We start from the raw sequence: 15,365 nt of genomic DNA, 5'->3' as shown, positions 1-15,365 counted from the left end.
TATTTAGTCTGCCAATAAGAATGCAGTGGTTGACAGAGTCGAAAGCCTTGGCCAGGTCGATGAAGACGGCTGCACAGTACTGTCTATTATCGATTGCGGTTATAATATTGTTTAGGACCTTGAGCGTGGCTGAGGTGCACCCATGACCAGCTCGGAAACCGGATTGCATAGCGGAGAAGGTACGGTGTGATTCGAAATGGTCGGTGATCTGTTTGTTAACTTGGCTTTCAAAAACGTTCGAAAGGCAGGGCAGGATGGATATAGGTCTGTAACAGTTTGGATCTAGAGTGTCACCCCCTTTGAAGAGGGGGATGACCGCAGCAGCTTTCCAATCTCTGGGGATCTCAGACTTTACAAAAGAGAGGTTGAACAGGCTAGTAATAGGGGTTGCAACAATTTTGGCGGCTAATTTTAGAAAGAAAGGCTCCAGATTGTCTAGCCAGATGATTTGTAGGGGTCCAGATTTTGCAGCTCTTTCAGAACATCAGCTGTCTGAATTTGTGTGAAGGAGAAGCGGGGGGGGGCATGGGCAAGTTGCAGCGGAGGGTGCAGAGCTGGTGGCCAGGGTAGTGGTAGCCAGCTGGAAAGCATGGCCAGCCGTAGTAAAATGCTTGTTGAAATTCTCGATTATTGTAGATTTATCGGTGGTGATAGTGTTTCCTAGCCTCAGTGCAGTGGGCAGCTGGGAGGAGGTGCTTTTATTCTCCATGGACTTTACAAAACGTTTTGGAGTTAGTGCTACAGGATGCAAATTTCTGTTTGGAAAAGCTAGCCTTTGCTTTCCTAACTGCTTGTGTATATTGGTTCCTAACTTCCCTGAAAAGTTGCATATCGCGGGGGCTATTCGATGCTAATGCAGTACGCCACAGGATGTTTTTGTGCTGGTCAAGGGAAGTCAAGTCTGAGGAGAACCAGGGGCTATATCTGTTCTTAGTTCAGAATTTTTGAATGGGGCATGCTTATTTAAGATTGAGAGGAAAGCACTTTTAAAAAACAACCAGGCATCCTCTACTGACGGAATGAGATCGATATCCATCCAGGATACCTGGGCCAGGTCAATTAGGAAGGCCTGCTCGCTAAAGTGTTTTAGGGAGCATTTGACAGTGATGTGGTCGTTTGACTGCGGACCCATTACGGACGCAGGCAATAAGGCAGTGATCGCTGAGATCCTGGTTGAAGACAGCGGAGGTGTATTTAGAGGGTAAGTTAGTCAGGATGATATTGTAGTATCTGAACAATTTATAATTTTGGCTGAGGTTTGCAAATGGTGTGTTAGATGAACTTTACTCTGCTTTGCTGAAACATCTGGAAAGTATTACTGTAGGGGCCACCTGAAACGGAGGACACTTGGATATGTGGAGGCCAGGGATTGGTCTATCCAAAACACCCATCTTATGTTACATAGGATATATACCAGGTTTTGAACAAAGGACGGGGAGAATAATCATATTTGAGATTGGGTTAGTTGTTCTCCAGATTCTGCAGAAATCTGTAAATTGATGCTGAAATCCTTGATGTAATAAAAGTTATAATCAAGTACAGTGTCAGCGGATTCCTTGTCAACACAGCATTACAGCATCGTTGTCTCGACACCACAATATTTATGAGGGTGCCCATGTTTACGGATTTAGGGTTGTACCTGGTAGGTTCCTTGATAATTTGTGTGAGATTGAGGGCATAGAGTTTGGATTGTAGGATGGCCGGGGTGTTAAGCATATCCCAGTTTAGGTCACCAAGCAGTACGAACTCTGAGGATAGATGGGGGGCAATCAATTCACATATGGTGTCCAGGGCACAGCTGGGGGCTGAGGGGGTTCTGTAGCAAGCGGCAACAGTGAGAGACTTATTTCTGGAAAGGTGGATTTTTAGAAGTAGGAGCTCAAACTGTTTGGGCACAGACCTGGATAGTATGATAGAGCTCTACAGGCTATCTCTACAGTAGATTGCAACTCCACCCCCTTTGGCAGTTCTATCTAGACGGAAAATGTTGTAGTTGGGGATGGACATTTCTGAATTTTTGGTGGCCTTCCTAAGCCAGGATTCAGACACTGCTAGAACATCAGGGTTGGCGGAGTGTGCTAACGCAGTGAATAACTCAAACTTAGGAAGGAGGCTTCTGATGTTAACGTGCAGAAAACCAAGGCTTTTACGGTTACAGAAGTCAACAAATGATAACTCCTGGGGAGTAGGAGTGATACTGGGGGCTGCAGGGCCTGGGTTAGCCTCTACATCACCAGAGGAACAGAGGAGGACTAGAATAAGGATACGGCTTTAAGAACTGGTCTTCTAGTGCGTTGGGTACAGAGAATAAAGGGGGCAGATTTCCGGCCGTTGTAGAATAGATTCAGGGCATTATGTACAGACAAGGATATGGAAGGATATGAGTACAGTGGAGGTAAACCTAAGCGTTGGGTAACAATGAAAGAGATAGCATCACTGGAGGCACCAATTGAGCCGGTCTCGGCGTGTATGGGGGATGGAACAAAGGAGCTATTTGAGGCAGTTTGAGAATGACTTGGGGTTCTATATTGAAATTATATAATAAGAACTAACTGGAACAGCAATAGGCAAGGCATATTGACATGGGAGAGAGGCATAAAGCAATCACAGGTGTTATTATAGAGAGCTAAGACAACAACTGGTAATGGCGATGAAAGTTTGGGCTGAGGCTAAACAGATAAACAGTACAGGGTACTGTGTAAAGGAACAGTCCAGCAGGCATCAGCTGTGCAGCTGAGTGATCATAAGGTCCAGTGAACAGCAATATGTGAGTCCGAGAGCAGTTCAAATTGGTGCTAAAGCACAGCGAGCAGGAAGCACGGCTGTTGTTTGCGTGTGCTAGCGGGCCGGGGCTAGCAGATGGATCTTCGTGGTCGTCGCAACGGGAGGCCTGTTGAAACCACAGACGATTACGTCGGCAGACCAGTCGTGATGGATCGGCGGGGCTCTGTGTCGACTCTAGGAGGTCCCGTCCGGTTGACAGAGAGGTAGATAGCCGGGAGATGTGCCTGACTCGAGGCTAGCTCAAGGCTGATTAGCCAACAACAACATCCATTTGGTTGCAGCTAGCTAGTTGCGATGATCAGTTGTTAAAGGTCCAGTGATTTAGTGATTCCGGCAGAAAATCCGATATGTTCTGGGTCCATAACGCGCTGTGCAGACAGTGCAGACCTGCCGATAATAGTCCAGGCTAGAGCTGGCTGGTAGGTAGTGCAGGCCACGGACAATGGTGAAAAACCGCTAACGGTGGCTAATAGCAAGTAGCTAGTTAGCTGGCTACTCCCGTCCAGTAGACAAAGAGGTAGATAGCCGGGATATGGGCCTGGCTCAAGGCTAACTGGTGCTTGCTTCGGGGCAGTGGTGATTAGCCTACAGCAACATCAATTCGGTTGCGGCTAGCTAGTTGCGATCCGGTGTTAGGGTCCAGTGATTCAGTTATTCCGGCAGAAAATCCGATGTTCTGGGTGAAAACCGCTAACGGTGGCTAATAGCAAGTAGCTAGTTAGCTGGCTAGCTAGTTTCAACTGGAGATTCTAGATAAAGGTGAGTAAATAATAGAATCCGTTCCACATTGAGTGAGGCGGGTTGCAGGAAAGTATATTTAGTAGAAGGATGAAAAGTGTGATAGGGAAATATGTACGAAAAATACAAAAAAATACAAAAAACTGGCTATTTACATGGACACACAACAAAGAACACGACCGCACTGCTACGCTATCTTGGAACTATAGTTTAGCCTAGCAGACGCTCTTATCCAGAGTGACTTACAATTAGTGAGTGCATAAATTTTTCATACTGGCCCCCCGTGGGAGATTCCTTAGACTTTCAATTCTCTCTCTGCTCATAACGGGCCAAATCTGAACTTGAAATATCCATGTTATTCATATATTTTTTTATATTAATGCATTGATATTAACTTTTTCACAAAGTTCTTTACCCATTGAATATAAATGTAGGGGTGGTGTCTCCGGAGCCAGAATAAGCCTAGTCCTGAACTAAATAGCATATTTAATAGAGAATCTCCATAGAGAATGCTTTTTAGTTCAGGACTAGGCTAAATTATAGGTCAGGGAAGCAGGGCAGATAGCATATTCTAGTCGTGGACTATAGTGGCAGTATGTAGTTCAAAACAACATTCTGATAGTCAATTGAAGAAGTGAGATGATCTGTACAGTAGCGAGATGAAGGCTTTACTGCAGCCTAATTGTGATAAGGTGGTGTTGAAGGAGTCAGGCACAGGAGGGTAAATCACAGAAACAGGCTTTATTCCGAAAAATACAGGTTTACGCAGAAATGCGTCAAACACACTCCAGAGCACAAAACAGGTGCACTGGAAAATACAAGGCACATGGGAAAATACTCCCGTCGATACAAAAATACACGAGCTCCACCAAGCTTCACTAACCTCCATAACAAACAATCACCCACAAGGACTACGGGGCAGAGGGAACACTTATACACAGACTAATTAGGGGATTAGAACCAGGTGTGTGTGATAACGAGACAAGACAATTGTGATGATGATTGGGGTGGCAGTGGTTAGTACTCCGGTGACGACAAACGCCGAAGCCTGCCCGAACAAGGAGGGGAGGCAGCCTCGGCCAAAGTTGTGACAGTACCCTCTCCCTGACGCGCAGCTCCAGCAGCGCACCGACCCCGGCCTCGGGGACGGCCAGGAGGACTCGGAGCAGGGTGAGCCGGATGGCGACGGTGGAAATCCCTTAACAGGGAGGGATCGAGGATATCCCTCACCGGGACCCAGTACCGTTCCTCCAGACCGTACCCCTCCAACTCCACGAGGTACTGAAGGTCCCCCACCCGACGCCTCGAATCCAGAATGGCACGGACAGAGCACGCCGGGGCCCCCTCGATGTCCAGAGTAGGTGGAGGAACCTCCCGCACCTCAGATGCCTGGAGCGGACCAACCTACACCGTCCTGAGGAGAGACACATGAAACGAGGGGTTAATTCGGTAATCAGGGGGGAGTAACAACCTATACGTAACCTTGTTGATTCTCCTCAGGACTTTGAACGACCCCACAAACCGCAGGCTCAGCTTCCGGCAGGGCAGGCAGAGGGGCAGATTCCGGGTCGAGAGCCAGACCCGATCCCCCGGTACGAAGACCGGGGCCTCCCTGCGGTGACGGTCAGCGTTGGCCTTATGATGACGCAAGGGGCACTGGAGGTGAACGTGGGCAGGGTCCCACGTCTCCTCTGCACGCCGAAACCAGTCATCCACTGCAGGAGCCTCGGTCTGGCTCTGGTGCCACGGTGCCAGAACCGGTTGGTAACCTAAAGCACATTGGAATGGTGTTAGGTTAGTAGAGGAGTGGCGGAGAGAGTTCTGGGCATATTCTGCCCCCAGCCGGTCCTGGCAGTAGGACCACAGGAACCTACCCACATCCTGATTTACTAATTCCACCTGCCCATTTGACTCGGGGTGGAACCGAGACCCCCAGACATTCCATGAACGCCTTCCAAACCTTGGATGTGAACTGGGGACCTCGGTCGGACACTATATCCTCTGGAACCCCGTAATGCCGGAAGACGTGAGTAAACAGGGCCTCCGCAGTCTGCAGGGCCGTGGGGAGACCGGGCAGAGGAAGGAGGCGGCATGACTTGGAGAAGTGGTCCACAACGACCAGGATGGTGGTGTTACCTTGGGAGAGGAGAAGATCAGTCAGAAAATCAATACTAGGATGAGACCATGGTCGTTGTGGAACTGGTAATGGTTGTAGCTTACCCACTGGGAGGTGCCTAGGTGCCTTACTCTGGGCACACACCGAGCAGGAGGAGACGTACACCCTCACGTCCTTAGCCAAGGTAGGCCACCAGTACTTTCCGCTCAAGCAGCGCACTGTACGGCCGATACCTGGGTGACCAGAGGAGGGTGACGTGTGTGTCTAGAAGATCAGACGATCACGGATAAGAGCAGGCACGTACCGCAGCCCAGCTGGACACTGCAGGGGAGATGGATCTGTGCGTAATGCCTGCTCTATATCCGCGTCCATTGCCCATACTACCGGCGCCACAATGAAGGTGGCCGGGAGTATGGGGGTGTTTTCTCTGGGCCTCTCGTCTGTGTCATACACCTGGGACAGTGAAACTGCCTTCACGTTCTTCATACCCGGAATGTACGACAATGTAAAATCAAACCGGGTGAAGAATAGGGCCCACCTGGCCTGGCGAAGATTCAGCCTCCTCGCTGCCCGGATGTACTCCAGGTTACGGTGGTCCGTCCAGACGAGGAAAGGGTGTTTCGCCCCTTCGAGCCAATGCCTCCACACGGTCAAGGCTTGGACAACAGCCATCAGCTCCCGATCACCAACGTCGTTGTTCTGCTCCGCCGGGCTGAGCTTCTTAGAGAAGAAGGCACAGGGACGGAGCTTGGGTGACGTGCCTATCCCTACCTCGGACGCATCCACCTCCACTACGAACGGTAGTGATGGATCAGGGTGGGCCAGTACCGGAGCTGAGGTGAACAGACCCCGCAGTCTCCTGAAGGCCAGGTCAGCCTCAGCAGACCAGCGGAGCCAGGACGGCACACCCTTCAACAGGGATGTAATGGGAGCTGCCACCTTGCCAAAGCCCCAGATAAACCTCAGATAGTAGTTGGCAAAGCCAAGGAAGCGCTGCACCTCCTTCACCGTGGTTGGAGTCGGCCAATTACGCACACCTGAAATGCGATCTCCCTCCATCTCCATACCTGAGGTGGAAATGCGGTATCCAAGGAAGGAGCCGGACTGCTGGAAAAACATACACTTCTCTGCCTTAGCATAAAGGTCATTTTCCAACAGTCGGGCCAGCACCTTGCGAACCAGGGACACATGCTCGGCACGCGTAGCGGAATACACCAGGATGTCATCGATGTAGACCACTACACCGTGACCAAGCATGTCCCGAAACACCTCTTTCACAAAGGACTGGAAAACTGAGGGAGCATTCATCAAACCATCACCAGGTATTCATAATGCACTGTGGTTGTGCTGAATGCTGTCTTCCACTCATCTCCCTCTCGGATACGCACCAGGTTGTACGCACTCCTGAGATCTAATTTGGTGAAGAAGCGCGCCCCATGCATTGATTCAATCACAGAAGGAATGAGGGGGAGAGGATAACTAAATCTTATCGTCTCCCTGGTCAGTGGTCGATAATCAATGCACGGGCGCAGACCTCCGTCCTTCTTCTTCACAAAGAAGAAACTGTATGGGACGCCTTTAAATGTGCCTTTAGAGGCCATGCAATTCAGTACTCATCTCGAAAACAAAAGCAATTTAGGTCAAAAGAGTTTATACTAACAAAGGAAATAGAAGGTCTAACAGAACAGATAGATGGCAATAAAAACTAACATAGAGGCTCAGAATAAATTAGAGGAAAAACGAAAATAAATGGAGAAACTTATTCAAGAAAGATCAAGTGTAATATATTATAAAAAATAAAGCAAACTGGATGGAATATGGGGAAAAATTCACCAAATTATTTTTTTATCTTCAACATAGGAATGCTACCAAAAATAATTTTATGAAACTGGTCACCCATGATTCACCAAATTATATTTTTAAGGAGGAAACAAAGTACTTTAAGCATATGTTTTCGTTTCAGTCGCCTCCATCTCCTCTAACTGAAGCTAATTGTAGAGATTTTTTTTCTATTGATAATGTAAAATTAACAGCCATACAGAAAGACTCGTGTGAAGGCGAAATTACATAGGAGGAACTTCTGTATGCAATTAAAGACTTTAAGTCCGGGAAAACTCCAGGGTTGGATGGCATACCAGTCGAGGTATACCAAACCTTTTTGATATACTAAGAGGACCGTTATTAGCATGTTTTAACCACTCCTATGTAAATGGTAGATTATCAGACACTCAAGAAGAAGGTCTGATTTCATTATTACTGAAACAGGATACAAGTGGAAAATATAAAGATCCAGTCCATTTAAAAAATTGGAGGCCCCTTACACTTCAGTGTTGTGATGCAAAATTCTAGAAAAATGTATAGCGCATAGAATTAAAAAGGTATTGTCGGACATTATTCATTCTAATCAGACAGGTTTTTTACATGGAAGATACATTGGAGATAATATAAGGCAAGTACTGGAAACAATAGAACACTATGGAAAATCTGGGAAACCAGGCCTGCTATTCATAGCAGACTTCAAAGACCGCCCGAAAGAGGAGAGAGAACTCCCTGTAGTCCTCCAGTGCGGCTCCTCCTTCGTTCCACACCGCGTTGGCCCACTCCAGGGCTTATCCACAGAGGCAGGAAATGAGGACAGACACCTTGTCCCGCTCCGATGGTCCCGGCCTGATGCTGGCGAAGTAAAGCTCCAATTGGAGGAGGAATCCCTGGCACAGAGCCGTCGTCCCATCAAACGCCCGTGGTCGGGATATCTGGATCCTTCCGGGTGCTGGGATGTAGGTAGCTGGATCCGGTGGGCCAGCTGGTCTCGACAGATCGGGTTCTCCCCTCTCCAGGCGTTGGACGACCTAAAGAACACGATCCATCGCTTCGCCAAAGCTGGCCAGCATCGTGGAATGCACCTGGACCCGTACCACGACTCCAGGCATGCGCTCTTCTCCCGCTGACTCCATATTCAGGGTGGGTGATTCTGTGATAAGGTGGTGTTGAAGGAGTCAGGCGCAGGATGGTAAATCACAGAAACAGGCTTTAATCCGAAAAATACAGGTTTACGCAGAAATGCGTCAAACACACTCCAGGGCACAAAACAGGTGCACTGGAAAATATAAGGCACACGGGAAAATACTCCCGTCGATACAAAATACACGCGCTTCACTAACCTCTGTGGTGTCCGAGACAACGATGCTGATATGCTGTGTAGACAAGGAATCCGCTGACACTGTACTTTGATTATAAAGGTTTATTACATCAAAGATTACAGCATCAATTTACAGACTTCTGCAGAGTCTGGAGAACAACAAACCCAATCTCAAATATGATTATTCTCCCCGTCCTTTGTTCAAACATGGTATTTATATCCTATGTAACATAAGATGGGTGGTTTTAGATAGACCAATCCCTGGCCTCCACATTTCCAAGTGTCCTCTGTTTCAGGGGGCCCCTATAGTAATACTTTCCAGATGTTTCAGCAAAGTAGAGTGAAGTTCATCTAACACACCATTTGCAAACGTCAGCCAAAATGATAAACTGTTCAGATACTACACCTCCACAACAAACAATCACCCACAAGGACAAGGGGGCAGAGGGAACACTTATACACAGACTAATTAGGGGATTAGAACCAGGTGTGTGTGATAACGAGACAAGACAATTGTGATGATGATTAGGGCAGCAGTGGTTAGTACTCCGGTGACGACGAACGCCGAAGCCTTCCCGAACAAGGAGGGGAGGCAGCCTCGGCCGAAGTCGTGACACTAATGCAAATCCACTGGTAGATATGTTAGCATCCCTGGCTGTCAGCCACATGTTTTATGGCATAGACACTGATAGACAGGGAGGCTGCTGAAAAAACAAATCAAATCAAATCAAATTTTATTGGTCACATGCGCCGAATACAACAGGTGCAGACATTACAGTGAAATGCTTACTTACAGCCCTTAACCAACAGTGCATTTATTTTTAAACAAAAAAGTAAGAATAAAACAACAACAACAAAAAAGTGTTGAGAAAAAAAGAGCAGAAGTAAAATAAAGTGACAGTAGGGAGGCTATATATACAGGGGGGTACCGTTGCAGAGTCAATGTGCGGGGGCACCGGCTAGTTGAGGTAGTTGAGGTAATATGTACATATGGGTAGAGTTAAAGTGACTATGCATAAATACTTAACAGAGTAGCAGCAGCGTAAAAAGTATGGGGTGGGGGGGCAGTGCAAATAGTCCGGGTAGCCATGATTAGCTGTTCAGGAGTCTTATGGCTTGGGGGTAGAAGCTGTTGAGAAGTCTTTTGGACCTAGACTTGGCACTCCGGTACCGCTTGCCGTGCGGTAGCAGAGAGAACAGTCTATGACTAGGGTGGCTGGAGTCTTTGACAATTTTGAGGGCCTTCCTCTGACACCGCCTGGTATAGAGGTCCTGGATGGCAGAAAGCTTTGCCCCAGTGATGTACTGGGCCGTACGCACTACCCTCTGTAGTGCCTTGCGGTCGGAGGCCAAGCAGTTGCCATACCAGGCGGTGATGCAACCAGTCAGGATGCTCTTGATGGTGCAGCTGTAGAATTTTTTGAGGATCTGAGGACCCATGCCAAATCTTTTTAGTCTCCTGAGGGGGGATAGGCTTTGTCGTGCCCTCTTCACGACTGTCTTGGTGTGTTTGGACCATGATAGTTCGTTGGTGATGTGGACACCAAGGAACTTGAAGCTCTCAACCTGTTCCACTACAGCCCCGTCGATGAGAATGGGGGCGTGCTCAGTCCTCTTTTTTTTCCTGTAGTCCACAATCATCTCCTTTGTCTTGGTCACGTTGAGGGAGAGGTTGTTGTCCTGGCACCACACGGCCAGATCTCTGACCTCCTCCCCTATAGGCTGTCTCATCGTTGTCGGTGATCAGGCCTACCACTGTTGTGTCGTCGGCAAACTTAATGATGGTGTTGGAGTCGTGCCTGGCCATGCAGTCATGGGTGAACAGAGAGTACAGGAGGGGACTGAGCACGCACCCCTGAGGGGCCCCCGTGTTGAGGATCAGTGTGGCAGATGTGTTGTTACCTACCCTTACCACCTGGGGGCGGCCCGTCAGGAAGTCCAGGATCCAGTTGCAGAGGGAGATGTTTAGTCCCAGGATCCTTAGCTTAGTGATGAGCTTAGAGGGCACTATGGTGTTGAATGCTGAGCTGTAGTCAATGAATAGCATTCTCACGTAGGTGTTCCTCTTGTCCAGGTGGGAAAGGGCAGTGTGGAGTGCGATAGAGATTGCATCATCTGTGGATCTGTTGGGGCGGTATGCAAATTGGAGTGGGTCTAGGGTTTCTGGGATAATGCTGTTGATGTGAGCCATGACCAGTCTTTCAAAGCACTTCATGGCTACAGACGTCAGTGCTACGGGTCGGTAGTCATTTAGGCAGGTTATCTTAGAGTCCTTGGGCACGGGGACTATGGTGGTCTGCTTGAAACATGTTGGTATTACAGACTCAGTCAGGGACATGTTGAAAATGTCAGTGAAGACACTTGCCAGTTGGTCAGCACATGCTCGGAGTACACGTCCTGGTAATCCGTCTGGCCCTGCGGCCTTGTGAATGTTGACCTGCTTAAAAGTCTTACTCACATCGGCTACGGAGAGCGTGATCACATAGTCATCCGGAACAGCTGGTGCTCTCATGCATGCTTCAGTGTTGCTTGCCTCGAAGCGAGCATAGAAGTGGTTTAGCTCGTCTGGTAGGCTTGTGTCACTGGGCAGCTCGCGGCTGTGCTTCCCTTTGTAGTCTGTAATAGTTTTCAAGCCCTGCCACATCCGACGAGCGTCAGAGCCAGTGTAGTATGATTCAATCTTAGACCTGTATTGACTATTTGCCTGTTTGATGGTTCGTCGGAGGTCATAGCGGGATTTCTTATAAGCGTCCGGGTTAGAGTCCCGTTCCTTGAAAGCGGCAGCTCTACCCTTTAGCTCAGTGCGGATGTTTCCTGTAATCCATGGCTTCTGGTTGGGGTATGTACGTACGGTCACTGTGGGGGACGACATCATCGATGCACTTATTGATGAAGCCAGTGACTGATGTGGTGTACTCCTCAATGCTGTCTGAAGAATCCCGGAACATGTTCCAGTCTGTGCTAGCAAAACAGTCATGTAGCTTAGCATCTGCGTCATCTGACCACTTTTTTATTAACCGAGTCACTGGTGCATCCTGCTTTAGTTTTTGCTTATAAGCAGGAATCAGGAGGATAGAGTTATGGTCAGATTTGCCAAATGGAGGGCGAGGGAGAGCTTTGTATGCGTCTCTGTGTGTGGAGTAAAGGTGGTCTAGAGTTTTTTTCCCTCTGGTTGCACATTTAACATGCTGGTAGAAATTAGGTAGAACGGATTTAAGTTTCCCTGCATTAAAGTCCCCGGCCACTAGGAGCGCTGCATCTGGATGAGCGTTTTCCTGTTGATTAATGGCCTTGTACAACTCATTCAGTGCAATCTTAATGCCAGCATTGGGTTGTGGTGGTAAATAGACAGCTATGAAAAATATAGATGAAAACTCTCTTGGTAAATAGTGTGGTCTACAGCTTATCATAAGATACTCTACCTCAGGCGAGCAAAACCTCGAGACTTCCTTAGTATTTGATTTTGTGCACCAGCTGTTGTTTACAAATATACACAGACCGCCACCCCTTGTCTTACCGGAGTCATCCGTTCTGTCCTGCCGATGTAGCGTATAGCCTGCTAGCTGAATGTTATCATTGTTGTCGTTCAGCCACGACTCCGTGAAACATAAGATATTACAGTTTTTAATGTCCCGTTGGTAGGATAACCGTAATCTTAAATCGTCCATTTTATTTTCAAAAGATTGAACGTTGGCTAATAGGATTGATGGAAGAGGCAGTTTACCCGCTCGCCGTTGGATCCTTACAAGGCACCCCGATCTGCGTCCGCGATATCTCCGTCTCTTCCTCACGCGAATGACGGGGATTTGGGCCTTGTCGGGTGTCTGTATGATATCCTTCGCGGCCGCCTCGTTGAAGAAAAAATCTTCGTCCAATACGAGGTGAGTAATCGCTGTCCTGATATCCAGAAGCTCTTTTTGGTTACAAGAGACGATGGCAGAAACATTATGTACAAAATAAATTACAAATAACGCGGAAAAACACACATAATAGTACAATTGGTTAGAGGGCTGTAAAACTGCAGCCATCTTCTCCGGCGCTGTTAATAACATCTAGAGGTCAAAGTTAAATCTGACATACTGATTTGACTATAAACTATAGGGTTGTCTATAGGGCTGCAGGAAGACAATGTATTGTTCAGTTTTTTTGTTTGATCCTGTTTACATGTACATTTACCATTGAAGGATACGAGCCATGTTAATGAACATGCAATTACTGATCCAATAAGGTCTGGATATTCAGCTGAATAAAATATATCAAACCTGATGGTTTTAAACAGGCCTGTGTTTATAGTAGACAAAAAATTATGCTTCTGCAGTGACAGATATTTACCACTAGATGTCCTACCTTTTCACTAGAGGAACACCTCACCATGTTTTGACCAGGAAATCTTCATACATTAGAGTAGACTGTTCACTTTTACCCCCATAGTAATTTGTCCCCCGGGAAATACATATTAGGTTGTAAATCAGTTAGAGAGCAGTGCACTGTTTGAATATTCAAGGCTTGTCATTTCTAAATGTCCAGCTATGTTATTGGTGAAGAATTTAGTGGACATGATAACATCTCCATCATGGCACAGTGATGTAAGAATTCCAACATGGCGACCATGGAGCCTGTCAACTCAAGGCTGCTGGGTATTGGGCCTTTCCCAGTATCATTAACCTGTAGTCTGTTTGCCCTGCCCGCAAATGACCTCTAGGGAAAAATGTGTGTTTGCCTGTGCGTGTGTGTGCATGTGTGTGTGCAAATGACCGCCCGGTGTTCAAACCCAGTTACGTGCGTCACAATACCGCAGTATCCCGCTGAGCTAAAGCCCGCTAAGAGAGATCATGTGTTTTACTGTATTATTATTTAACTGTTTTGGTGTTAATGAGAGGGGGGACATACACAGAGACAGAGGGAGAGGGAGAGCATGTGTTGTAGTGTATTTATGTTGATGCCTTATGGACTCTGTTTCTCCTGGTCAGTTCAGAGGGCTGCCAGAGAAAAGCTACCATATGTATTATATCATATATAGCTAGAGAGAGATGGGGAGGAATAAAGAGAGAGATAGCTGGAGAGAGAGAGAGAAAGGGAAAGAGTGCGATGGTGAGCGTAGGAGAAAGCGAGGGGATGACATAAAGAGAAGGAGAGAGGTAGAGGGAAGGAATGGGTGATGATGTAGTATAGACCGGCTGGAGGGAGAAAGAAAGAAAGGATGAGAGAGGGAAAAGACAGGGAAAGGGAGAGGTGGGTGGCAAAGCCTACAGCTTGGAATGAGAGGGGACAGTGGGGGTGCTCACTGCTCAGCGATGTGTTATGATTCTTCCCTCCTCCCTACTCCCTCTCTCGCTCTCTATCCCTCCCTCTCCCTCTCCCTCATTCTGGTTCTGTTGCCAAGGCTACCATATAGCCTCTTGCTGCATATACCTAGACGAGGCTGTCGCTTGTGGATCTATCGCTCTCCTCCTGGAAACAAACAAAAGAAAAACCGTCACACACTCGCTCTCACACACACACACTGATAAAGGAATAACAATTGTCTTTTCAGATTGTGTTGTGTCAAAGGGTTGAGCTGAGAGGGTGGAAGGATGGTAATGTGAAGAGAAGCACACCCAGGTAAGAAAGCCCTGCCAGACTAGACCATACGACTGGGTAATGACTGCCTAGTGCTGCCCCTACTCTCTCTCTCTCTCTCTCTCTCTCTCTCTCTCTCTCTCTCTCTCTCTCTCTCTCTCTCTCTCTCTCTCTCTCTCTCTCTCTCTCTCTCTCTCTCTCTCTCGCTCTCTCTCTCTCTCTCTCCTTCTCTTCCTCCTCTTTGCACGACAACATGGAGTGAATATCAATGTTTACAGCTGGCTGCTGCGCTACTGACCGTAAAAGGTAGGGAGGGAGTTGTATTGTGTGCGTGTGTGCGAGTGCATGTGTATATGTGTGTTTTCTCTCAGTACTTATGCTTTGTTGCCTTCCATTATAAGTATTGAATCTAGTACTGTTTTCATCGTATAATCTAGTGTGTTTGTCTCAGTAACTGCATTGTTTGGGTATGTGTATATCTTTTCATACACGAAAATATGCGAGTTACCATAGAGAGATGCAACAGCTCCCATCCCTGTGGGATTCATTACGGATGCTTTCATGCAGCTCTCTCTGTGCAGTTTGATCTCTCTGGCTCACCGTAGCGCTGTACGTGATATTAATGGTGTTCTGTCTCAGTATGAATGACTACCAAAGAATGAAAATATTCTGTATACTTTGTAGTGGTTAGATGTAGGCCTAATGTTGATGCAATCTTTCCTCATTGGGAAAGTAGGAGGTTGTAAATAAGGATGTTTTATTTTCTGAGATGGTGAAGGATGATACTTGGCTGCATACATCTCCGCAGTGTTGATTATTTTATTTTGTTTACTAACAAACCTTCCTTGGGGGAATTCATTTTATGTTTATTTATTGATCAATATTTTAATACGCTGTTGTTAAAGGGAATCGAGTGTGTGTGTGTGTGTGTGTGTGTGTGTGTGTGTGTGTGTGTGTGTGTGTGTGTGTGTGTGTGTGTGTGTGTGTGTGTGTGTGTGTGTGTGTGTGTGTGTGTGTGTGTGTGTGTGT

At 47.3% G+C, this 15,365-nt stretch overlaps 1 protein-coding gene across 2 annotated transcripts in view; it reads left to right on the top strand.

Annotated features, from left to right (window-relative positions):
• The first annotated feature begins 14,160 nt into the window (after positions 1–14,160).
• The window catches only part of LOC121532053 (tyrosine-protein phosphatase non-receptor type 5), a 32,156-nt gene continuing 30,951 nt past the window's right edge, over positions 14,161–15,365 (top strand). Inside the window, exon 1 of one of the 2 annotated variants that reach the window (XM_041837701.2) lies at positions 14,161–14,378. The gene's annotated coding sequence lies outside the window, so the exon portion shown is untranslated. Of the gene's footprint in view, positions 14,379–14,566; positions 14,643–15,365 lie in introns of those variants that run through there. The other variant, XM_041837702.2, reaches the window with a different exon arrangement.

Source organism: Coregonus clupeaformis, chromosome 19 (genome assembly GCF_020615455.1).
Source record: "Coregonus clupeaformis isolate EN_2021a chromosome 19, ASM2061545v1, whole genome shotgun sequence".
NCBI classification, from domain to species: Eukaryota; Metazoa; Chordata; class Actinopteri; order Salmoniformes; family Salmonidae; genus Coregonus; species Coregonus clupeaformis.
The sequence above is the reverse complement of the archived record's forward strand: the minus strand, read 5'-3'. Positions and strand labels throughout refer to the sequence as shown.